Source organism: Dendrobates tinctorius, unplaced genomic scaffold (assembly GCF_039654945.1).
Source record: "Dendrobates tinctorius isolate UK_male_01 unplaced genomic scaffold, ASM3965494v1 ptg000383l, whole genome shotgun sequence".
In the NCBI taxonomy this organism is placed as follows: domain Eukaryota; kingdom Metazoa; phylum Chordata; class Amphibia; order Anura; family Dendrobatidae; genus Dendrobates; species Dendrobates tinctorius.
Genome location: NW_027362049.1, coordinates 1,541,500 through 1,568,182, shown reverse-complemented (window position 1 = coordinate 1,568,182; position 26,683 = coordinate 1,541,500). Strand labels below are relative to the sequence as shown.

General features: G+C 43.4%; 1 long non-coding RNA gene across 1 annotated transcript in view; it reads right to left on the bottom strand.

The window, feature by feature from the left end:
* Positions 1-267: 267 nt before the first annotated feature.
* LOC141075975 (uncharacterized) overlaps positions 268-26,683 on the bottom strand; it is a 50,602-nt gene continuing 24,186 nt past the window's right edge. The window contains exon 4 of the long non-coding RNA XR_012227382.1: positions 268-660. This is a non-coding gene — a long non-coding RNA (uncharacterized lncRNA). The remainder of the gene's footprint in view (positions 661-26,683) is intronic.

The following is a 26,683-nucleotide window of genomic DNA, read 5'->3' as shown; positions in this document are numbered from 1 at the left end:
ATATGGATACACCTAAATAAAATGGAAATGGTTGGTGATATCAGCTTCCTGTTTGTGGCACATTAGTATATGGGAGGGGGGAAACTTTTCAAGATGGGTGGTGACCATGGCGGCCATTTTCAAGTCAGCCATTTTGGATCCAACTTTATTTTTTTCAATGGGAAGAGGGTCATGTGACACAAAATTATTGAGAATTTCACAAGAAAAACAATGGTGTGCTTGGTTTTTACGTAACTTTATTCTTTCATGAGTTATTTACAAGTTTATGACCACATGTAAAATGTGTTCAAAGTGCTGCCCATTGTGTTGGATTGTCAATGCAACCCTCTTCTCCCACTCTTGACACACTGATAGCAACACAGCAGAAAAATGCTAGCACAGGCTTCCGGTATCCGTTGTTTCAGATGCTGCACATCTCGTATCTTCACAGCATAGACAATTGCCTTCAGATGACCCCAAAGATAAAAGTCTAAGGGGGTCAGATCGGGAGACCTTGGTGGCCATTCAACTGGCCCACGATGATCAATCCACTTTCCAGGAAATTGTTCATGTAGGAATGCTCAGACCTGACATCCATAATTGATGGTATGGTGTGGTATAAGTGGTACAAAGATAGTGGGGCCATTCTTCATCAATGGAAACCTCAATGCCACTGGATATCTAAAATTACAAAATAATACAAGTTGAGGGGGCACCACAGGCAAATCTGGAAGGGATCCAACCTCGGCCTATACAAACAATGATACGATACAGGAAGAGAAAAAGGAGTAGGCCATAAAGATTTGAGGCAATACAAGCTTAGATAAAAAGAAAATTTGACTTAAGGTACTGTCACACTTAGCGATATCGCTAGCAATATCGCTATAACTTGTGACGTTATAGCGATATTGCTAGCGATATCGCTGTGTCTGATACTTACCTCCGACCGGCTCCCCCGCTGGTTATCGCTGATCGCGCGAGAACGTCCTGGACCGTTCCTCGTCGTCAGCTTCCTGCGGCGCTTCCTGTGGAGAGACGAGCGTGGAGCCGGGGGGGGAGGACGTCAGGATCGCCTAGTGTGACAGGTAAGTAGCGACCCCCGACCGCTACGATGTTGCTGGTGACATCTGCCTGTGTGGCAGCTCACTAGCAACCACTTAGCGATGCACCAACGATCCTGACCGCGTCATATCGCTGGTCGGGATCGCTGGTGCATCGCTAAGTGTGACAGTACCTTTAGAAAAAGGTATCTTCTCTGCCTGACTTAACTCTATATGTGCGCTGTCTATTGATAGGGCCACTCCATGATATTATTCATGGGTGGCTTTTTCAGCATTTACTATTATCCCTTACATGCTTACATTTGATTTTCCACACCGCTTGCTCTTAGGTCTTATTTCTGGCTTTTTAGGACCCCTTTTTCTAAGTCAAATTGTCTTTTTATCTAAGCTTGTATTGCCTCAAATCTTGTGGACCCCTTGTGGATAAGTTGTTCTTGCAACTGTGATCATGTGTGTATATTAAGGGTTCGTATAGAGCAAATGATTTTTGTGTGGGCATTGCACATATCTTCACTGGCAGTGCACGGGGTAAACTATATAATAGTATGCTGATTATAGGTATTGTTTACATCACTTAGGCTGTGGTCACACGTCCATAATTCCCGCGGATTTTGTATGTTTTTGCCACGAAAACGCTGTAAAAATGCATAAAATAAGCAAGCCATTGTATTCAATTGCATTCCGCACATTCTGTGCTAATACTGCGTATTTTTCGGCGGCAAAATCACATCGCAGAAAAATACGCAGCATGCTCAATCTTTGTGCGGAATTGCGGGGATTCTGCACACATAGGAATGCATTGTTCCGCTTACTTTCCGCATGTGGCTATGCCCACCATGCGCAAAGTAACCGAAAAATGTGCGGCTGGTACCCTGGGTCTGGAGGAGAGGAGACTTCCTCCAGGCCCTGGGTACCATATCCCTGTAAAAAAATAATTAAAATAAAAAATGGTGATATTCTCACCTTCCGACGTCCCACACAGCTTTCCCAGGCCTCAGCGATACTCAGACTCCCGTTCCCAGCGATGCCTTGCGACAATTACCTTTGATGAAGTCGCGATCTCGCGATACCGTGGCGGTCTCGTGAGATCGCTACGTCATCAAAGGTCATTGTCACAAGGCATTGCTGGGAACGGGACTTGCCGGGAGCATCGCGAGGATCGGGGACACTACGTGGGACGCCGGAAGGTGAGAAAAAACACGATTTTTATTATTTTTTTTAATTATTTTAAACTTTATATCTTTTCACTATTGATGCCGCATAGGCAGCCTCAATAGTAAAAAGCTGGTCACACTTGTCAAACACTATGTTTGACGACTGTGACCAACCTGTCAATCAATTTTCAAAGCAATGCTACAGATCGCTTGGAAAACGCTAGTATTTTGCAAGCTAATTACGCTTGCAAAATGCTAGTTAAAACCCGGGAAATATGCGAGAATTACACATGCGGAATTCTAGCGTATTTCCCGCAGTAGGGAGTTGCAGAATTCCCGCTGAAATTTCCGCGGCAATTCCGCAACGTGTGCACATAGCCATACAATTAGAGTCTCGTCTCAGGTTGTTGGCCCTATTATGAGCCTATGGATTGTTGAAGCTATGTCACATGTGTGACTACTTTTAATGTTTTTAATGTTTTTTGTATGTTTCTTTGTGTCCAATAAAAATATTTTCATGTGATTTCTATGCCTTCAGGTAATCCCCTCTTTATGGCCTATTCCTTTTTCTCTTGCTGTATTGGATATCTGAAATTACTACATGATGATGTGTTGCCCTCTTTATGCACTGAAGATGGCACGTTCCCTCAGTTTTTCAAGCAAGCTGGTGTACCACCACATTATGGGTGTCAGGTCTGAGCATTCCTACTAGGAATCTGACCCCCTTAGACTAGCATTTCTTCTGCGGTGTTGCTATCAGTGTGTCAAGAGTGGGAGAAGAGGGTTGCATTGACAATCCAACACAATGGGCAGCACTTTGAAGACATTTTATAAATGGTCATAAACTTGTAAATAACTCATGAAAGAATAAAGTTACATTAAAACCAAGCACACCATTGTTTTACTTGTGAAATTCTCAATGAGTTTGATGTGTCACATGACCCTCTTCCCATTGGAAAAAATAAAGTTAGATCCAAAATGGCCGACTTCAAAATGGCCACCATGGTCACCACTTATCTTGAAACGTTTCCCCCCTCTCATATACTAATGTGCCACAAACAGGAAGTTGATATCACCAACCATTCCCATTTTATTTAGGTGTATCCATATAAATGGCCCACCCTGTAGTCTAGGAACATCTGCACGCCACGAGGCAAATAGCTCTCCTTCCCTCCTGAGTCTCTCCATATGGCTAAGTAGCACTGTACAGCCACATATGGGGTATTTCTACATTCAGCAGAAAATGTGGGACAAATTCTGGTGCCATTTTTACCCATTTCCAAGGGTGAAAATGTAAAACTTTGGGACTAACACACAATCTTGGTGGTAAAAATGTAAATTATTTTTTCTTCACTGCCCAATGGTATAAAAGTTTGTGACACAACGGTGGTGTGAAAGTAATCACTGCACCCCTAGATGAATTCATTGAGAGGTTTAATTGGTAAAATGGGGTCACTTATGGGGGTTTCTGCTGTGTTGGAGCCTCAGGGGTTCTGCCAATGTAACATGGCACTCTCAAACACATGCAGCAAAATCTGCACTGTAATATGGTGCTACTTCCCTCCTGAGCTTTGCACTGTGCCTCAAAAGTAGTTTTTGACCACATATGGGGTATTGGTGAACTCAGGAAAAATTGCACAACAAACTATGGAGTCCATTGTCTACTTTTGCCCTTGTAAAAAAACAAAATTTGTAGAGAGAGAGAGAGAAAGAGAGAGAGAGTGTTTTTATGTGCCAGACTGGAAAACGCTGCTGCGGATCCGCAAAAAGAATTGACATGCTGCGGAAAAAAAAATGCTGCAAATCTTCCGCAGCATGTGCACAGCAATTCTTCAATTACCATAGACTAACATTGCCTGTGCACTACACTGCGGATTTGATGCTAATCCGCGCATCAAAATCCGCAACGTGTGCACATAGCCTTAATAAACTTTTTGAATGTGGTTTTGAGTGCACTTCTAGTGTGAGGTGGTCCCTAAAAAAATGGTTTTGCAAATTTTGTTCTAAAAATAAGAAATTGCTGGTAAATGTTTAACCCTTATATCTTCCTAACAAAAAATTATGTTTCCAAAATTGTGCTGATGTAAAGTAGACATGTGGTAAATGTTATTTATTAACTATTTTGTGTGATATCACTCACTGATTTAAGGGCATAAAAATTATAAGTTTGAAAATTGCGAAATTTTCAAAATTTTTGCCAAATTTCCGTTTTTTTCACAAATAAACACAAGTCATATAGAATAAATTTTAACACTATCATAAAGTACAATATGTCACAAGAAAATAATCTCAGAATCACCGATATCTGTTGAAGCATTCCAGAGTTATTACCTCATAAAATGACAGTGGTCAGAATTGTAAAAATTGCCTGGTCAGAAAAGTGAAAACAGGCTAGGTCTCAAAGGGGTTAAGCAATGCTTTACCGCAAAGAAAGAATCAGCTGCGATCCTGTTCTGTCCTGTCTGTATCCTTTCTTTTGCTTCCTCCCCTGCCCTGTGGTATGATCAGACCAGATCACAACACAATGGATATGAAATTACTGGTATTGAAAAGTAACTTCACATCTCAGAGAGACAGGAGGGTCTGGAAGTATAAATTTATGACGAACTTTGACACTCTCAGTGCTGGAATGAATGTGTCGCATGGATTTATGTCTTTTTACATCAATTAAGGAATTTGCTCCTAAGACCTTGTGGGGGCATCACAACACATTAGGAGACCCCAATCAGAGGACAGTAAAACATCCAGACTCCTTATCTATGAACTAGTCCAATATTTATGTTTCTCCCTATCCCATAATGACATTTCTGCTTCACGTCACTTGTCTTATCTATTGCATTTTTTCTGTGCTGTGTTGTGCATATATGTGATTCTTCAGATTTTGTATTAGTCAATGCCTGATGAAGAGACCTGAGTAGTCTCGAAAGCTTGCAATGTGTTACTATCTTTTCAGTGAAGGCCCCGTCTCACTAAGCGACTTACCAGCGATCCCGACACCGATATCAAGGTGTCAGGATCGCTAGTAAGTCGCTATGTGATCGCTGGTGAGCTGTCACACAGACAGCTTCACCAGCGATCAGCACAGCGATGCCGAGCGCCCGGCATCGCTGGCCATCCTGTAAAAAATAGAATCAAAATAAAAAATATAGTTATTCTCACCATCCGATGTCCCGCGCAGTCTTCCGGCCTCTCTCCACGCTCCGGTCCCAGTGATCCTTTGCATGAATGACCGCGAGATGTCACGGTCTCGCGGGATAACGAAGTCTCGCGGTCATTCGTGCAAAGGATCACTGGGACCGGAGCGTGGAGAGAGGCGGGATGGCTGAACGGGACGTCGGAAGGTGAGAATAACTATATTTTTTATTTTTTTTATTATTTTTTACACCTGATCGCTGGTCTCCCGCTGTCACACACAGCGATGCGTGCTGGCCAGCGGGAGACCAGCGACCAAAGAAATGTCCAGAGATTTCTTGCAGCGATCAGCGATACCGGCAGGGGGGCCGCTCGCTGATCGCTGTCACACACAGCAATCTCGCTGGTGAGATCGCTGTTACGTCACAAAAGTTGTGACTCAGCAGCGATCTCGCTACCGAGATTGCTTAGTGAGACGGGGCCTTTAGCCATTAAAAGGTATCAACCATTGAGGACTCTCAATTCTGAGGTTTTTTTTTATCTACTGGCTAACAGGTACAAAGATATACATCTTTCCTATAACCCTTGGCAGGAAAAATGCTATATAGAACAACGCATATTTTTGCGTGTGTAATTTTTCTCCCATTCTTTGGAATGGGTGAAAAATGATGCAAAAACGCTGAAAGAATTGACATGTTGCAGAGTTGAAATTGCTTCAAATCTGCAATTATAAAATAAGTAACAAGTGCATGAGATTTCAGAAATTGTATTCTGTTGCCTGGGACAGTAACATTGCATTTTTTAGGTGGAAAAATGAGGCAAAAATCCAATCTATAAAACTGTCACACTAGATAACCCCTTCAGTGAACACCGTAAATAAAAATACAAATTTTTTCATCATATCGCTGAAGACGAAGTGTAATAAAACGCGATCAAAAAGACGAATGTAAATAAAGATGGTATCTGTCGCGGAGCAGTAGTGGGAAAACAGGGGACGAGGTACCTGGGCCCCTGAACTGCCCCTCAGGCTAAGGGGGTGCTCTGACTTTCCTTAATTGGGGGTAGATTTGATGGTAGTGAGGCCCAAGTCACCGACCTGTCCCTATCTCCTGTTTAGCCCTGAGCTAAACCCCGAACCCCCTCCCCAGGAGGTGAGACAGGGAAAAAAGTGAGCTGCACCAAAAACCAAAGGAAAGATAAGACAGATACCTTGGGGATAAATCAACTTAAAAACAAAACTTAGCTTTCTCTGCTGCAATGCACCGAGCAGAAGAGTAAGGCACCAGATCAGCATTCAGCAGAAGCACCACTGCACTCAGCCAGCTCCTGTCTTGACCAGGGTTGGTACCCAAAAGGAAATGTATAACCAACAGTCAGCTGATGCACCAGGTGACCTTTTAAAGGGATGTGGGAGTGGTCACCACCTGCATCAGCAAACTCACCTAGCAATGTAATTACATCAGCAGCCACCAGGGGGAAATACTGAAATTAACCCCCGATGGCCTGAAAGAAAAAAGTTTTAATGTGAGAATTTAGATTTGACACAGATCCAAAAATGGATTGTGACAGTATCTCTAAAAACGTCATCTTGTCCCGCAAAAAATGAGCTGTCATACAACTCCATCAGTAAAAAAAAGTTATAGCTCTCAGAATAAAGTGATGCAAAAACAAATATTTATTTGATAAAATAGTTTTTACTGTGTAAAGCCAACAAAACATAAAAAATTATATAAATGTGATATCACTGTAATCGTGCAGACCCAAATAATAAAGCTGCCTTATCAATTTTACCACATGCAGAATTGCATTAAAATAAAAATCCAAAATTGCTGATTTTTTTTCATTCTGCCTCCCAAAAATCAGAAAAGAAAGCAATGTGACCGAAAATGGTACCAATAACAACGCATATAAGTCTGGTATCGCTGTAATCGCGCCAACCCAAAGAATAAATTCGTCTAATCGCTTGTATATCGTACGAGAAACAAAGTAAAAAATAAATAAAACCAATTCTTGATCTACTATTGATTTGTTCATTCTGCCTCCCAAAGATCCCAGTAAGGGCCTCATTCAATGTCCCAGCGATCCCACCAACGATCCAACGTGGATGGGATCGCTGGGACATAGCTGATCGCTGATGAGCTGTCACATAGGCAGACTCACCAGCGATGAGGACCATCGAGCATGCTGGTATCCAGGGTAAACAGCGGGTATCTAAGCGCCGCGCGGCGCTTAGTTACCCACTGTTTACCCTGGATACCAGCTCCCGCGTCTGCAGTATGGCGCTGGGAGCTCGCTGATCGTTGGTCTTTCGCTGTCACATGCAGCGATGTGTGCTGCCCAGCGGGAGACCAATGATAGATTTATGGCCCAGACCATTAGGCAACGATTAACGATCAGCCAACTGATCGTTGATCGTTGCTACATGTCACACACAACAATGTCGTTTCGACATCGCTGCAACATCACCAAACTGGTGACGTTGCAACGATATCGTTCACAATATCGTTGTGTGTAACGGGGCCTTAAGGCTCAACTCACATTCAACTTGTGCTCTCTGCTGAGCACTTACACTGGGTTGTCCGTATAAATTTCTGAAATATGTGATGCAAACGGAACCCTGATGGAAGATATATCCTATACACACGCACGCATTAATTGTCGAAAATGAGTAAATTCAAAAAATAACAAATTTTATTAGAAAACATACTATTCCACAAAATATGCAAAAGACATGATACAAACAGCTTATCATAAACAAGGCACATAAGGAGCATCTGTGTGATGGACACACAACCTTTGCACTAAGGCAGAACAAGCTGGGCAAACAGGCAGAGGTCAAAAGGCCAGAGGGAGTTGTGTATAGGATTTATCTATTTAGGAGTGTCCTCTGAATGTATTGTTCTAGTCCCTTGAAAAGGTATTTGGCCTGATTTGATAACTAGTATGTATCAGTGGCTTTTGTTTTCAGCAATTTTCTGTGTTTTCACAGCTAATACTACTGATCAGACTTTAAAGACCAGACTTTAAACCACATGAGAAAGGTGTCCTGTACAGCTTGACAAGGTTTTCAATGGGAGCCCTAGTGTGATTCTAGATTTAAATCTATGGATTTTACTGAATTGACTTCTAAAGGCCTCGTCACACACAGCGATCTCGCTAGCGAGATCGCTGATTTTGTGACGCCACAGCGATCTCGCCAGCGAGATCGCTGTGTGTGACGGGGATCAGCGACCGGCCCCCCCACCGGGTATCGCTGATCGTGCTCGATCGGCCTGGGACATTTTTTGATCGCTGGTCTCCCGCTGGCCAGCACGCATCGCTGCGTGTGGCAGGGGGAGCCAACGATCAGCGAGGCTCCCAGCGCTCTAAGCAGGCGCTGGGAGCTGGTCTCTAAGGTAAATATCGGGCTACTAAGCGGTGCGTATCACTTAGTTACCCGATGTGTATCTTAGAAACCTGCGTGCTGGCAGCTCCCGGTGCGAGAACGCAGATTTCTAAGGTACATATCGGGTAACTAAGTGACGCGCGCCGCTTAGTAACCCGATATTTACCTTAGAGACCAGCTTCCTCGCTGGTGCTGATCGCTGGTGAAGCTGCCTGTTTGGCAGCTCACCAGCGATCATGTAGCGATGCACCCGCGATCCTGACAAGATCGTATCGTTGTCGGGATCGCTGGTGCATCTTTACGTGTGACGGGGGCTTAAGTATAAGGATCTGCTCAACAAAAGAACCCGTTTATGGTGGAATAAGGCCTTTCTTGAGAGATATATTCAGTGTGGACTCATTCCAAGGGGTCTACACATTCAAGTATTTCCATCTTTCAGTGTTGACGATGAGTCTTTTAAAAATCAATCGGAAGAATTAGCTTCAGTTTGCTCTAGGGGATTCATGAGTTTGCTGATTAAAAATAATGAGATAACTCTCAGTGAGATTGATAGAGAGTTCATCTCTATCCAGGAAGAAATTAATAGATTCCTGACTCCTGAAACTATGACGATTTTTAAAAACGATATGGATCTCGACATCCAGAAATGGGATGTTAAAACTAAAAAATATCATCCTGACCTCCTGGATGTACAGAATGATAGGGTATATAGATGGCAGAAGAATCCAATAAATGGAAGATCAATGTCCAGAGCACGCTCGGTTTCCTTTTCTTCTGTAGCGTCTGTTGACGAAAGACCATCCGAGAAGCGAAAAATGGGCTCTCATAAATTTGATTCAAGTAAGGAGAGATGGCATAGAATAACAAGATATGGTAATAAAAAGAAAAATCCATCCTCACCACAGAAAGACAAAAGACCCAAGACCAGTACTCTTTCTCAACATAATTTAACTGAAGCCCAACATGAAGTCTTGAGTCTTGGTCTTTCGTTTTCTCCGTGTAAGTGTAATGACTTTGATTATTTCACAGCATTGAAAGATTTACATAAGTTCTCAAGAAAACTCGTTCTGAAAAAACTACACTCTCGGCCTTTAACTGGGGATAGCGCCTTGAACGTCACTGAACAGGAAGCCCTTTCTATGTTAGAGGAACTAGAAAATGAATCCACCAACATGTCTACAGGTATTCCTCCTCCACCTATTTAAGACAGATGTACCACATTCTCCCCCTTTTCCCTCTGTCCCCAGGACGAAATCTTCACTAAATTGGGTTCAGCCAATTTGAAGACTATCAGTAACAGACGCAAATGAGATAATTTGACCTGGTGTCAGAGGAAATCTTTGAAGGAACTGAAAGCCATGCATAATGTTGAGACATATATTTTGCTTCCACAAAATCCCCTTCCAGCTTTTTCTAAAGAATTGACTCAAATTCTTGAGGAGGCCTTTTTGAGTGGAGTAATCAATAATAAAACTCTGGATGGTCTCTGTGTGAAATCTCCTGTCGTTCCCACATTTTATTTACTCCCCAAGATCCACAAGGACGCAACTAATCCTCCGGGTCGTCCTATTGTCTCTGGCATAGGAGGACGCTGCGATCCAATTTGTAAATACATAATTATTTGAGATCGCAGGTAGAGATGCTGCCCTCCTACGGACATCCTCAAGTGATTGGATGGAGTGACCCTTGATCCTGATATGCTCCTTGTCACTTTATACCTCCATCCGCCAAGATGACGGGCTGCAGGCTGCCGCCTTCTTCTTGGAATCCAGTAACATTGATGTCAAGACCAGGGACCTTGTGTTGGAGCTCTTACGGTTCATTCTTACACACACTTTCTCCAGAGTTGTGGCGCTCCAATGGGGGCGGCGTGTGCACCCTCTTATACTAACCTCTTTTTGGGCTCCTGGGAGAGGAGCATATTTCAGAGGGGGGCGCACTAGGCCTCCCAGATTCTGGGATGGTATCGGTATATTGTTGATTTTGTTTATTTGGCAAGGGACTGTACAAGAACTGCACACATTCATGCAGGATCTGAACCGCAACAGCCTCAACATCAGGCTCATAAGTTTCACCACGGCTTTTTTTGTAAAAAAAAATTTGCCGGTACGCAATATTTGCCCCCGACCTCCTCTGTGCAGCCCCCGACCTCCTCTGTGCAGCCCCTGTCCTCCTCTGTGCAGCCCCTGTCCTCCTCTGTGCAGCATCCGACCTCCTCTGTGCAGCCCCCGTCCTCCTCTGTGCAGCCCCCGACCTCCTCTGTGCAGCCCCTGTCCTCCTTTGTGCAGCCCCCGTCCTCCTCCTTCATACTCACCCTGCTGTGCCGTCGCTGAACGTCCCTGAATCCTCTGTTGTCCAGTGCTGACAGCTTCTTCCTGCCTTCAGCAGTCACATGGTACCGCTCATGAATATGCTTCCACGCCCAAGGGCGTGAGCTTAATGAGCGGTACCATGTGACCGCTGAAGGCAGGAAGAAGCTGTCAGCGCTGGGGCAAGGAGGATGCAGGGGACGTTCAGGGAGGCACGGGAGGGGTGAGTATGACTTCCCAGCCACCGGCTCCTGCCGCCGCTCCCCCTCCCCCGCTGAAGCACCTTCAGATTTCCGGTACACGTACCAGCGCAAAAAAAGCACTGAGTTTCACTCTCAAACTATTGCATTTCTCAACATTAGGCTACTGGTCCAAGAGGATGGAGCCATTCATACCAATGTTTTACGAAAGGATATGTCCGTGAATGCATTCCTCCATGCCTCCTCCTCACGTTAGCTCCACAATTGAAGCGATCCCGACTGGGTAATTTTTACGCATGAGGAGGATCTGCACCTCTGATGATTCTTTTGAAAGGCAGTCTGTGGACCTTGGGGAGAGGAACTCCAGGAGATGTGATTTGCTTACAGTGAAAAAGCCGAAACCACAAGAGGGTTTAAAAATAAGGTATATTACCACCTTTAATCACCAATGGGAGACCATATGAAAGATTATGAGTAGACATTGGTCAATTCTTAAAACTGAACCCACTCCTGCAAGGTGCCTCCCTGAATCACCCCTCATGACTGCAAGATGAGGAAAAAACTTGAGGGGTATATTGGTGAAGAGCCACTATGTGGCAAAAGAACCAAATGCATTTGGAGCTAGTAAAAGTAAATGAGGATTTTATCCATGCGGCGATTGTTTAGCTTGTCGCAATCATGTGTGAGCATTAAGATTACTCATTACATCTCATGCAGTACTAGGTACATCATTTATATAGCGAGGTGTACATGTAACAAATTTTATATTGGTCTTACTTCTCGTTAGCTTCGTGTGAACATGTTAGAGACATTTTGGCCATGGGCGAGGTGAATGACGTTACTTCATTGAAGACTACCCCTCGCCACTTCAGGTCACATAATCCTAAAGATCTTAAGGTACTCGGCATTGACTGAATAAGGTGTGGCATTAGGGTTGGCGAAATGAAGCGCACTCTAGCACAACCTGAGTGCCGCTGGATAACCGTTTTGGATACTATGACCCCAGTAGGTCTGAATGAACAACTGAGCTTTGCTCTTATAAGTTATGACTCTGTTTCCCTATGTTTGTATTTTAATTTGTCTGTTTTTATTTTTAGATTTGATCTAGTATACCTTCGTTGTATCATTTTATACCATCAATTATTCCATCACCTGGTATGAGAAATGTGGAACTATTGAAGCTGTATTTTGGAGAGAATATCTAATTCCAATCTGACGACTGATTTATCATCATCCTTAACGGGACTCATGGACCTACGATGTATACTGTTGCCATCATGTTATTTGAGTGCCTATGTATACTTTCTTGTGGTTTTTTTTTTATTCTTTCTCTATTTTATTGTTTTTCTTTGTATATATGAGGATTAACATGATATTTATCGACTGACACATACGTATGATCTCTGACCACATATGTAGGGCTAGAATATCTGATTGTTTATAATATTGTGTATGGGCCTTTAAGGATTTATGGGTGTTTACTAGCTGAACTCATTATTTTATATAGCATACAACGATATATTGAATGACACATACATTCTCCTGCTTTTGAGGCACTCCACTCATTTATCCACCTGTTTCCACATCAATTGTTAGATTATTATGTATATGTACTGCTTATATCTATCTGCCAGGTTGTCTGCCCTCTTCCATCATGGCTATTGCAGCAGGTGCGCATGCTCCCTGTGGCCGGGTCCGGGATGCATTTCTTTGGCTTCCAGGTGGCGACACAGCAGGCCATTGACGTCATGAGGGATTTCCCACTGACCTGCCCCATCACCGTTACTCAGGGGTGACACACAGAGCCAAAGTCCCCCGAGGAAGCCCACGCGAAACAAGCGTCAGGGCTGCTCCAGGATTCACACCAGCAGGCGACATGGGTAAGCAGAACTCTGCTTGAGAGCTGGTCAGTGTTTCTAGGGTAGTATTTTTGGCTAAGGGACATAGTTTGAGTGATGTACACTCTCTCATATTAACCCCTTTCCTACATTAGACGTACTATTCCGTCCATGTGACCTGGGACCTAAGTCCCAAGGACTGAATAGTACGTCTAGCGTGATCAGCGGCGCTCACGGGGGGAGCTCCACTGATCGCGGCCAGATTATCACAGCTGACACCTGGCACTATGTGTCAGGGGCGGTCACAGACCGCCCCCGACACATTAACCCCCGGCACACCGCGATCAAACATGATTGCAGTGTACCGGCAGCATAGGAGAGAAGCGAGCAGGGAGGGGGCTCCCTCCGTGCTTCCCTGAGACCCCCAGAGCAGCGCGATGTGCTGCGCTGCTCCGGGGGCCTCCTTCCCTGCAGGTCCCCTGATCCAATATGGCGGCGGGGGCCTGTAGGGAGCCGGCTTCCTCATGTCTGCAAAGCGCAGGCAAGGAGGAAGCCTCCAGCACTGCCTGTGACAGATCGCTGAAGTCACAGCGATCTGTGATGTGACAGATCAGCGATCTGTCACATGACAGTGATGTCCCCCCTGGGACAATGTAATAAAGTAAAAAAAAAGTGTAAAAATAATTTATAAAAAATTGCTAAATAAATTAAAAAAAAATACTCCCTAATAAATTCATTTTTTTAAGATAAAAAAAACAATAAAAGTACACATATTTGGTATCGCTGCATCCGTAATGACCCGCCCTATAAAACCGTCCCACTAGTTAACCCCTTTATTGAACTCCTTAAAAAATAAAAATAAAAAACGAAGCAAAAAATAAAGCTTTATCATCATACCACCGAACAAAAAGTGCAATAACGCGCAATCAAAAAGTCAGATATAAATAACCATGGTACCACTAAAAGCGTAATCTTGTCCCGCAAAAAACGAGCTACCACACAGTGTCATCAGCAAAAAAATAAAAAAGTTATAGCTCGTAGAATAAAGCGATGCAAAAATAATTATTTTTTTATATAAAATTGTTTTCATTACATAAAAGCGCCAAAACATAAAAAAATGACATAAATGAGGTATCGCTGTAACCGTACTGACCCAAACAATAAAACCGCTTTATCAATTTTACCACACGAGGAATGGTGTAAACTCACCCCCCAAAAGAAATTCATGAAACGCTGGCTTTTGTTCATTCTGCGTCCCAAAAATCGGAATAAAAAGCGATCAAAAAATGTCACGTGCCCGAAAATGGTACCAATAAAAACATCAACTCGTCCCGCAAAAAATAAGACCTCACATGACTCGGTGGGTCAAAATATGGCAAAATTATAGCTCTCAAAATGTGGTGATGCAAAAACTATTTTTACAATAAAAAGCGTCTTTTAGCGTATGACAGCTGCCAAACATAAAAACTCGCCATAAATAGTAAATCAAACCCCCCTTGTTAGGGAAAAATAATAAAATAAAAAAAAATGTATTTATTTCCATTTTCCCATTAGGGTTAGGGCTAGGGTTAGGTGTGTGTTGGGGTTAGGGTTGGAGTTAGTATTGGGGGGTTTCCACTGTTTTGGCACATCAGGGGCTTTCCAAACGCGACATGGCGTCCGATCTCAATTCCAGCCAAAAAAGTCAAATGGAGCTGCTTCCCTTCCAAGCTCTAACATGCGCTCAAATAGTGGTTTACCCCCACATATGGAGTATCAGCGTACTTAGGTGAAATTGCACAATAACTTTTGGAGTCCTGTTACCCTTGGGAAAATAAAAATTGGGGGTGAAAAGATCATTTTTGTGGAAAAAATATGATTTTTTAATTGTATGGCTGTACGTTATAAACTTCTGTGAAGCCCTTGGGGGTTCAAAGTGCTCACCACATATCTAGATAAGTTCCTTGGGGGGGTCTAGTTTCCAAAATGGGGTCACTTGTGGGGTGTTTCCACTGTTTAGGCACATCAGAGGCTCTCCAAACTTGACATGGCATCCGATCTGAATTCCAGCCAATTTTGCAGTGAAAAAGTCAAACGGCGCTCCTTCCCTTCCGAGCTCTGCCATGCGCCCAAACAGTGGTCCCCCCCCACATATCAGGTATCGGCGTACTCAGGACAAATTGCACAATAACTTTTCCAGTCCAATTTCTCCTGTTACCCTTGGTAAAATAAAAAAAATGAACCTGAAGTATTTTTTTGTGTGAAAAAAAGATAAATGTTAGTTTTTTTTAAACATTCAAAAATTCCTGTGAAGCACCTGAAGGGTTAATAAACTTCTTGAATCTGGTTTTGAGCATCTTGAGGGGTGCAGTTTTTAGAATGGTGTCACTTTTGGGTATTTCCTATCATATAGACCTCTCAAAGTGACTTCAAATGTGATGTGGTCCCTAAAAATAAAATGGTGTTGTAAAAATGAGAAATCGCTGGTCAACTTTTAACCTTTATAACTTCCTAACAAAAAAACATTTTGGTTCCCAAATTGTGCTGATGTAAAGTTAACATGTGGGAAATGTTACTTATTAAGTTTTTTGTGTGCCGTATCTCTGTGACTTAAGAGCATAAAAATTAAAATTTGGAAAATTGCAAAATTTTCGCCAAATTTCCGTTTTTTTAACAAATAAACGCAAGTTATATGAATGAAATTTTACCACTAACATGAAGGACAATATGTCACGAGAAAACAGAATCACCGGGATCCATGTAAGCGTTCCAGAGTTATTACCTCATAAAGGGACAGTGGTCAGAATTGTAAAAATTGGCTCGGGCATTAACATGCAAACCACCCTTGGGAGTAAAGGGGTTAAACCCTTATTCCCCTTTTGGACATTCAACAGGCTGTCTGCACTCTCCATGCACTATGCACCTTTTTGTCATGGTACTGTATTTCATTGAGGTAGAGGCCTTTTGACCTCTGTCTGTCTGCCCAGCTTGTTCTGCCTTAGTGCAAAGGTTATGTGTCTTTCACACAGATGCTCCTTATGTGCCTTGTTTTTGATAAGCTATTTTTATCATGTCTTTTTAGTATTTTGTGGAATAGTATGTTTTCTAATAAAATTTGTCATTTTTTAGAATCTAGTCCCTTGAAAAGGTATTTGGCCTGATTTGATAACTAGTATGTATCAGTAGCTTTTGTTTCCCGACGGAAGTTATATATAAATATATGTGTGGTGTGAGGTAGCGCTGTCATTCGGGTAGGGGATACTCGCTTGGCAGCCAATAAATCACATCCGCCACAGATTTTCCATAAAACAATCACGGTCCAAGCGGTTTATTTACGCATCATAAACCATGACCAGCAACAAAAAGTTCATATCAAACGGCATAGCGTCCATGACAGAGCTCCACTCTGATTATCCTGTACTCACACAGGTTATGCAATGTCCATTGCGCAGGCTTTCTAGCCTCACAGTTCTCACCTCATCAGGGTTTTACCTCATGGCTGTCTCTCCATGCTGCAGACGTCCATTCCCTCCTCTGGGAATTCTCAGACACGTGCAGCCATTACACACAGGCACTTCAGGGAGGCAGACACATCTCCCAGCGAGACCTTCCAAACGGACCAACCGGGTCTGTTGTGAGTTCATTTTCCCCTCCGTCACTGAGGCCTGGTGAACTCCCTATTCTAGTGAAGGAAGGTAGTGAGCCTGATTATCAGGCACCTGGGACTAATGAAGACGATTGGCTGAGTGGAGTCACTGACTGGATTAAAGGCAGCCTACGCCCTTTCTGCCCTGCGGGTGATTTCTCTGTGGACTCTTGGACACCAGTCTGATTCCTGCTCTCCTAAAGCTAAGTTTTCTGTTTTGCCTTTTTGCATCTAAGATTTGTTTTTGTTTTTCTTGCTTTTTGGATTCTGCCACTCCCTGCTGGAGTGTGCAGTGTTCCTAGAGCTCTGTCTTCTGAAAGTACCTGAGTGCTGATTTAGTTTTTGAAGCTTAGTTGCTTCAGGGCCATTTTTATATCAGCTTGTTGGCTTTTGTCTCTGTTAGGGTTTTGGCAGATTGCAGACAGCAGCCTTCCTATCCGTTCCTATCTAGGTAGTTTTTGGGCCCCGTCTTTGCTCAGCCTGTCTTTCTGTCTGTGTAAGTGTTTTCATCTTGCTTCACCGTCATTATATGTGGGGGGCTGCCTATTGCTTTGGGGTCTGCTCTGGGGCAGTTAGATTTCCCCTTTCCTTCTTTAGGCCTATGTATCTCTCCGGCTGTGATCGAGGGGTCTAGGACATCGTAGGAACCCCGCACGGCTACTGCTAGCTGTGTTGATAGGTTCAGGGGTCTGCAATCTGATAGTTGCCAACTTCTCTGGTTTTCAGGACTAGCTAGCATTTCTGTTTTTGCCTCCTACGGTGACTCAATCATAACAGAATCACCCGCCTAACCGCAGATCCTGGGGTACTCAATAGCAGGAAAGAATTGTGTTTAAAAAAAAAAAAAAAAAAAGGTGTGTGTATATTCTTTCCTCTATATCTCTGAGGCCGTAGGGGGAATTTTTTTTTCTCTCAATGGAAATAAAGCAAGTGTCTGATCGTGTGGAGCAGCTCGCTGCTGAAGTGCGAGGAATTTCTGCCTATCTTGCTCGTTCACATGCTGTTGAACCAAAGATCCCCACATCTGATGTATTTTTTGGGGATCGATCTAAATTTTTGAGTTTCAAAAATAATTGTAAATTATTTTTTGCTTTGAAGCCTAACTCGTCAGGGAGCCCCGCGCAGCAGGTTAAAATTGTCATCTCTTTGCTGTGCGGCGATCCCCAGGATTGGGCATTTTCTTTGAATCCAGATGACCCTATTCTGACTAATGTGAACGCATTTTTTCAAGCCTTGGGGTTGCTGTACGACGAACCTAATGCTATTGATCAGGCTGAAAAGACCCTGTTAGCATTGAACCAGGGTCGAGAATCTGCAGAGTTGTACTGTCAAAAGTTCCGAAAGTGGGCGGTCCTTACTACCTGGAATGATAGTGCCTTGGCTGCTCTCTTTCGGAAGGGTTTGTCAGAAGCCGTAAAAGATACTATGGTGGGATTTCCTGTTCCCTCTGGTCTGGACGATTCTATGTCTTTAGCCATTCAGGTTGATCGGCGTTTACGTGAACGCAGGATTACACGAGAGGTGTTGCCACCGGTTGAACAGACGTCTGAACCTATGCAATGTGATAGAGTTTTGTCTAAGGCGCAACGTCAGGAATTCAGAAGGCGTAATAAGCTGTGTTTTTTCTGTGGAGATGCCTCACATGTTATTTCTGTTTGTCCTAAACGTGAGAAACGCTTTGCACACACGTTTTCTGTTGGTGGGGTTCAGCCTAAGTTTCTTTTGGCGATTACTCTGATCTGTTCCCTGTCCACATTTTCCGCCAAGGCTTTTGTGGATTCAGGAGCAGCGCTAAACCTAATGGACTTGGATTTTGCTAAACGTTGTGGATTTCCGTTGACACCTCTGCAGACGCCTATCCCTTTGAGGGGGATTGATGCTACCCCTCTGGCTAAAAATAAACCTCAGTTTTGGACCCAGTTGGTCATGCGGGTCGCCCCAGACCACCAAGAAAATTGCAGATTTTTGGTGTTGCATGGTCTGCATGATGCCGTTATTCTGGGGTTTCCCTGGTTGCAGATTCATAATCCAGTTTTGGATTGGAAGTCTGTGTCTGTGGAGAGTTGGGGTTGCCGGTGTACCTTTAGTGAGGCTCCGGTTTTTTCCACCTCTCCTCAGTCGCATGAGGTTCCTGACTATTTGGCGGACTACTATGATGTATTTAGTGAGAATGAGTCTGCGTCCTTGCCTCCTCATAGGAGTTATGACTGTGCAATTGAACTAAACCCGGGGTGTAAATTTCCTAAGGGTCGGCTCTTCAATTTATCTGTACCCGAGCACGAGGCTATGCGGTCCTATATTAAGGAGGTGTTGGAGAAGGGTCATATTAGACCATCCTCTTCACCCTTAGGTGCCGTTTTTTTTTTTGTGGCCAAGAAGGATGGTTCTTTAAGGCCTTGTATTGATTATCGTGCCCTCAATAAAATTACTATTAAATATCAGTATCCATTACCCCTGATTTCGGATCTATTCTCTAGAGTCAGAGGTGCTTGCTGGTTTACCAAGCTTGACCTCAGGGGGGCGTATAATCTTATCCGCATTAAGCAGGGGGGATGAATGGAAGACGGCGTTTAATACTCCGGAGGGACATTTTGAGTACCTGGTGATGACTTTTGGGCTCACTAATGCCCCTTCTGTCTTCCAGTGCTTCATGAACGATATTTTCCGAGACTTTGTCGATAAATTTTTGATTATCTATCTGGATGATATTTTGATCTTCTCCAAGGATTGGGATTCTCATGTGGAACATATTCGGACTGTGTTCCGGATTTTGAGAGAGAATTCTCTGTATGTCAAAGGATCAAAATGCCTTTTTGGAGTACAGAGAATTTCTTTTTTGGGATTTATTTTGTCTCCGTCAACTATTGAAATGGACCCGGCCAAGGTACAGGCCATTTATGATTGGGTTCAGCCCACTTCTTTGAAGGCCCTCCAGAAGTTTTTGGGTCTTGCTAATTTTTATCGGAAATTTATAGCAAAATTTTCTAGTATTGCCAAACCATTGACTTACCTGACCAGGAAGGGTGCGGATGTGTTGAATTGGTCTCCGGAGGCGGTTGCTTCCTTTCAGGAGCTGAAGCGTAGATTTACCTCCGCCCCGGTTCTGCGGCAACCTGATGTCTCACTCCCGTTCCAGGTAGAGGTGGATGCTTCTGAGATTGGTGCAGGAGCGGTGTTGTCCCAAAAGGATCCGGTAACATCTAAAATGAATCCTTGTGCTTTCTTTTCCCGTAAGTTCTCTTCATCTGAACGTAACTATGATGTGGGGAATCAGGAACTGTTGGCCATGAAATGGGCATTTGAGGAGTGGAGACATTGGTTGGAGGGAGCCAAACATCAAGTTGTGGTCCTCACTGACCACAAAAATTTGATTTACCTAGAGTCGGCTAAACGCTTGAACCCTAGACAGGCTAGGTGGGCCTTGTTTTTTACACGTTTTGATTTTGTGGTCTCTTTCCTTCCTGGAACTAAGAATGTCAAGGCTGACGCCCTCTCTAGGAGTTTCTTTGCTGATTCTCCTGTGGTGACCAAGCCTGCCACCATCTTAGGCGAAGGGGTAGTTCTTTCTGCCATCTCGCCCGATTTGAGACTTGCTCTGCAGGAGTTCCAGGAGGACAAACCTGAGCGTTGCCCCAGTGGAAAGTTGTATGTTCCTGACCAGTGGAAGAAGAGAGTGATGTCTGAAGTTCATTGCTCTGCATTGGCTGGTCATCCAGGTATTTTTGGTACTAGAGATCTGGTGAGTCGCTTTTTGGTGGCCCACCTTGTCTCATGATGTCAGGAATTTTGTGCAGTCCTGTGGGACTTGCTCCCGGTCTAAATCTTGTTCTCGCTCTAGTGGGTTGTTGATGCCTTTGCCAGTTCCCAGGAGGCCATGGACCCATATTTCAATGGATTTCATTTCTGATATGCCGGTCTCTCAAAGAATGACTGTTATTTGGGTGATTTGTGATAGGTTCTCTAAGATGGTTCATCTTGTACCACTCCCTAAGTTGCCATCTTCCTCTGAGTTGGTGCCTCTGTTTTTGCAACAGGTGGTTCGCTTGCACGGGATTCCTGAGAACATTGTATCTGACAGAGGAGTTCAATTTGTGTCTAAATTTTGGAGGACGTTCTGTTCCAAGTTGGGAATTCAGTTGTCCTTCTCCTCTGCTTTTCACCCTCAGACCAATGGACAGACAGAGAGAACAAACCAGACCTTGGAGTCGTATTTGAGATGTTTTATTTCCGCTGATCAGGATGATTGGGTTTCATTTTTGCCCTTGGCCGAATTTGCTTTAAATAATAGAGCTAGTTCTGCCACTTTGATGTCACCTTTTTTTTGTAACTTTGGTTTTCACCCTCGATTTTCTTCAGGGCAGGTGGAGCCTTCTGCCTGCCCAGGTGTTGACACTGTGGTGGAGAGAATGCACCAGATCTGGGACCAAGTGGTGGATAAAGTTATCTCTCTCCCAGGAAAAGGCCCAGCGGTTTTCCAATCGACATAGGACCATTGGTCCCCAGTTTAAGATTGGTGATATGGTGTGGTTATCATCAAAAAATATTGCTATGAAGGTGGCTTCTCCTAAGTTTAAGCCTAGATTTATTGGACCTTACAAGATTTTGGAGATTATTAATCCGGTCTCTTTTCATTTGGCTCTTCCTGTCACATTTAAGATCCATAATGTGTTCCAGAAGTCCTTGTTGAAGAGGTTTGTTGAGCCAGTTGTGCCTGAGGTGGCACCTCCGGACCCTGTATTGGTTGAAGGTAACTTGGAATAAGAGGTAGAGAAAATTCTGGATTCCCGTCTGGCTAGACGGAGACTCCAGTATTTGGTTAAGTGGAAGGGTTATGGTCAGGAGGATAATTCCTGGGTCTCTGCCTCTGATATTCATGCCAAAAGATTGGTGCGTGCCTTTCATCGGGCTCACCCTGATCGCCCTGGTAGCGTTGTTGAGGGTTCGGTGACCCCTCCTCAAGGGGGGGGTACTGTTGTGAGTTCATTTTCCCCTCCGTCACTGAGGCCTGGTGAACTCCCTATTCTAGTGAAGGAAGGTAGTGAGCCTGATTATCAGGCACCTGGGACTAATGAAGACGATTGGCTGAGTGGAGTCACTGACTGGATTTAAGGCAGCCTACGCCCTATCTGCCCTGCAGGTGATTTCTCTGTGGACTCTTGGACACCAGTCTGATTCCTGCTCTCCTAAAGCTAAGTTTTCTGTTTTGCCTTTTTGCATCTAAGATTTGTTTTTGTTTTTCTTGCTTTTTGGATTCTGCCACTCCCTGCTGGAGTGTGCAGTGTTCCTAGAGCTCTGTCTTCTGAAAGTACCTGAGTGCTGATTTAGTTTTTGAAGCTTAGTTGCTTCAGGGCCATTTTTATATCAGCTTGTTGGCTTTTGTCTCTGTTAGGGTTTTGGCAGATTGCAGACAGCAGCATTCCTATCCGTTCCTATCTAGGTAGTTGTTGGGCCCCGTCTTTGCTCAGCCTGTCTTTCTGTCTGTGTAAGTGTTTTCATCTTGCTTCACCGTCATTATATGTGGGGGGCTGCCTATTGCTTTGGGGTCTGCTCTGGGGCAGTTAGATTTCCCCTTTCCTTCTTTAGGCCTATGTATCTCTCCGGCTGTGATCGAGGGGTCTAGGTCATCGTAGGAACCCCCCACGGCTACTGCTAGTTGTGTTGATAGGTTCAGGGGTCTGCAATCTGATAGTTGCCAACTTCTCTGGTTTTCAGGACTAGCTAGCATTTCTGTTTTTGCCTCCTACGGTGACTCAATCATAACACGGGTCCCTGCATTCACCCATGTGACCTACCCTGGCCACCTTATATGGTCCGTAGCCACGCCCACCGGGTCACATGGCTATGACCTCATCACAGGTCCTTGAACCATTCTCACGCTCTTTACACTATCGTTCTTAACCCCACCCCAGGGTGGATTTGTAGGTAACTAGTCCCACCCATCTCCCCAGATACCTGGAGACTTCTCCCGGACACATTGAAACAGCACCTCAGCAGTATCACTGCTGATCAACACACACATAAGTCTCCATCTCAAGGCCACCCACCTTGAGATACACAACGGTCATTCCGTACTCTGCCATTCATCCTCTCTCCTAGGACATCCACACAGCGCCCCTAGCGGACACGGTGGTCACTACACCACAGTGGTCAGTACAAAGAACTGGCTCATGACATTCCTTCCAAAGACCATACTAAGGACCAGGGGGCACTTATTACGAGGTGAAGAAAGGTGATTCCGGCAGCTAAATAGGAAAGGGTTCTTTACAGTTAAAGCAGTCAGACTGTGGAATTCCCGACCACAAGAGGTACTAATGGCGCATACTATAACAGCTTTTATAAAAGGGCTGGATGATTTCCTCAATACAAATAATATTGTGGGTTATAGTTAAATTAGTGGCAAAATGTATAATTGATGGAGAAAAATTGAAATTGATGGTCGTTTTTCAACCTATGTAACCAAGATTCCTATAACGAGGCAGATGGAGACACAGTGCACGCTCTCTGGCCTGTGTCCGTCTTTTTAGTAGACCACAATGCTGTATAAAAGAAGCAGTTCCAGTGTGGAATAACAATGGTGGTTATTATTTTTACACGTTGTGCTCACATTGAGCTCTTTTTAACCCCTTTGAGATGAAGCCTGTTTTCACCTTAATGACCAGGCCGATTTTTACAATATTGACTACTGTCACTTTATGTGTTCATAACTCTGAAACGCTTCAATGGATCCTGGTGGTTCTGTTTTCTCGTGACATATTGTACTTTATGATAGTGGTAAAATTACTTCGATATGACTTTATTTGTGAAAAAAATGGAAATTTGGCAAAAGTTTTGAAAGTTTCACAATTTTCAAACTTTTAGTTTTTATGCCCTTAAATTAGAGTCATATCACACAAAATACTTAATAAATAATATTTCCCACATGTCTGCTTTACATCAGCAGTTTTGGAAACATAATTTTTTTTTTGTTAGAAAGTTAAAAGGGTTAAAAGTTGACCAGTGATTTCTCATTTTTACAACAAAATTTGCAAAACCATTTTTTTTTCAGGGACCACCACACACTTGAAGTGACTTTGAGGGGCCTATATGACTAGAAAATGCCTAAAAGTGACACCATTCTTAAAACTGCACCCCTCAAGGTACTCAAAACCACATTGAAGATGTTTATTAACCCTTCAGGTGCTTCACAGGAATTTTTGGAATGTTTAAAAAAAAATTAACATTTAACTTTTTTCACAAAAAATTTACTTCAGATCCAATTTGTTTTATTTTACTAAGGGTAGCAGGAGAAATTGGACCCCAAAAAGTTGTTGTGCAATTTGTCCTGAGTATGCTGATATCCCATCTTTTCAATGCAAAATTGGTTGGAATGTGAGATCGGATGCAATGTCGCATATGGAGAGCCCCTGATGTGCCTAAACAGTGGAAACCCCCCTCACAAGTGACACCATTTTGGAAACTAGACCCCCTAAGGAACTTATCTAGATGTGTAGTGAGCACTTTGAACCCCCAAGTGCTTCACAGAAGTTTATAACGTAGAGCCGTAAAAATAAAAAATCATATTTTTTTCACAAAAATGATCTTTTCGCCCCAATTTTTTTGTCCTGAGTATTCTGATATCCCATCTGTGGGGGTAAACCACTGTTTGGGTGCATGACAGAGCTCGGAAGGGAAGGAGCGCCATTTGACGATTCAATGCTAAATTGGCTGGAATTGAGATCAGACTCAATGTCAAGTTTGGAGAGCCGCTGATGTGCCTAAACAGTAGAAACCACCCAATTCTAACTCCAACCATAACCCCAACACACCCCTAACCCTAATCCCAACCCTAACCATAACCCTAACCACAAACCTAACCCTAACACACCCCTAACTCTAATCACAACCCTAACTCCAACCCTAACCCTAATTCCAATCTTAACCCTAATCCCAACCCTAACCTTAACTTTAGCCCCAACCCTAACTTTAGCCCCAACCCTAATGGGAAAATGGAAATACATTTTTTTATTTTATTATTTTTCCCTAACTAAGGGGGTGATAAAGGAGGGTTTGATTTACTATTTATAGTGGGTTTTTATGTTTGGCAGCTGTAACACACTAAAACACGCTTTTATTGCAAAAAAATAGTTTTTGCATCACCACATTTTGAGAGCTATAACTATAGTATTTTTCTGCTGATTGCGCTGTATGGTGGCTTCTTTTTTGCGGGACAAGATGACGTTTTCAGCGGTACCATTTTTTATTTACAGCCGTCTTTTTGATCGCGTTTTATTGCACTTTTTTCAGCGGTATGATGATAAAGCATTGTTTTTTGCCTCGTTTTTTATTCATTTTAATGGTGTTCACTGAAGGTGTTAACTAGTGGGACAGTTTTATAGAGTGGGTCTTTACAGACGTGGTGATACAAAATATGTGTACTTTTATTTTTTTTTTTTACATAAATAAATGGATTTACTGGAAAAATAGATTTTTTTCTTTATTAAGGGATTTTAAAAAAAAATATTTTTACACATTCTAATTTTTATTTTTAACTTTAAAACATTGTCCCAGGTTGGGACATCACTACATCATGTCAGATCAGCAATCTGACAGGCAGTGAAGGTGGCTTGCTGGCACCTGTTCTCAGCAGGCACTGAGAAGCCACCTCATTGCAGGACCCGCGGCCATCTTGGAGCAAGGGGTCTCCATGGAGATCACCGGAACAATGCGATCGCATTGTTCTCTATGCCGCTGTCAGTACTGACAGCGGCATCAGAGTGGTTAAATACTGTCACTTACAGCTGACCACCCGCATGCGATCGCCGCAGCGCTCAGCATGAGGCCGTGCAATTGTGCCGCCATACTAGTACTGCTTTTTACTGGAACGCAGTTCCCGCAGAGCAGTACTAGTATGGCGCATGTTGGGAAGGGGTTAAAAAACAAATTACACAGCAGCTATGTAGTTTATTCTGATAAATTCATATATAGTAAGGAAGCGCCTTTTTCATCCTTGCAGTAAATAGGCAGGGACCCAAAGTTCAACATAAAGGTCTTTATTTTCAAACTCACAAAATAAATCCAAAACTTTTATGCTCTGGTTCGCAGTCGGAACGTCCATATAAGTCCTTTGCCATGGGCGACTGCACCATCGTATCACTCATGGATGCGTAAGTGGCTTTGCTTTCTCTGGCTCTGGCCTGTGTTCAGTCTCACGGAGACCTGTCCTACACAGAGGTCCGGTTCTGGTGCTTGCAAACTTAAAACTGACACACCCAAACATTAACTGAAAGTTTAAATGGGAATCGTGGACATGGGCCAATCCCAAGACCTGGACTGGAGGGAGGGATCTGTCCCACTGCCATCCTGGCAATCATATCAAAGGAAAATAGCACCAAAAGAACCAAATACTAAAAAGATGTAAAGCTTTATTGAAAAAAACAGTTAAAAACATATATAAATTCAGGTAATAGGATAATGACAATGGTAAGCCAAGAAAGATGGAACCACAGCAATAACAGGTAACAAGCAGGCAGAGTACATAAAATATAAGATGCCCAAAAGTGCATGTGCATTGTGCAATTAGGTATACCCATGAATATAGTATAGGTGTTAGATGTATCAAGACTCAAGGGTACACAGAGAAGTGTAGAAAAGTCCAAAAAGGTTGTATGCCAAATTAGGGAAGTGTGCTGAGCAAGGAAAAATAAAGAGAGCAAATTATTGCCTGAAGGTTACCTGAAGGTTGCGGTTCCAACTGCCCCAACGCGCGTTTCGGCACAGTGCCTTCTTCCGGGGGAGTCCATTACCATCCTGCAGATCTCTCCAAATTTAAAAGCTCATGTCAGGTTTTCTTAACTCTGCCTTGGTCAAATAGTTTGACCAAATCCACCCTCTTTCATTTTGCATTGCAACCACAGCTGTGGCTGTAATTACAATGCACTCCAGCGGGTTTAGTAAGCTTCTATGCACATCCTTGGGGACACATAATGACCCTCGTATATGATACCCCTCACTGCCTCATAAT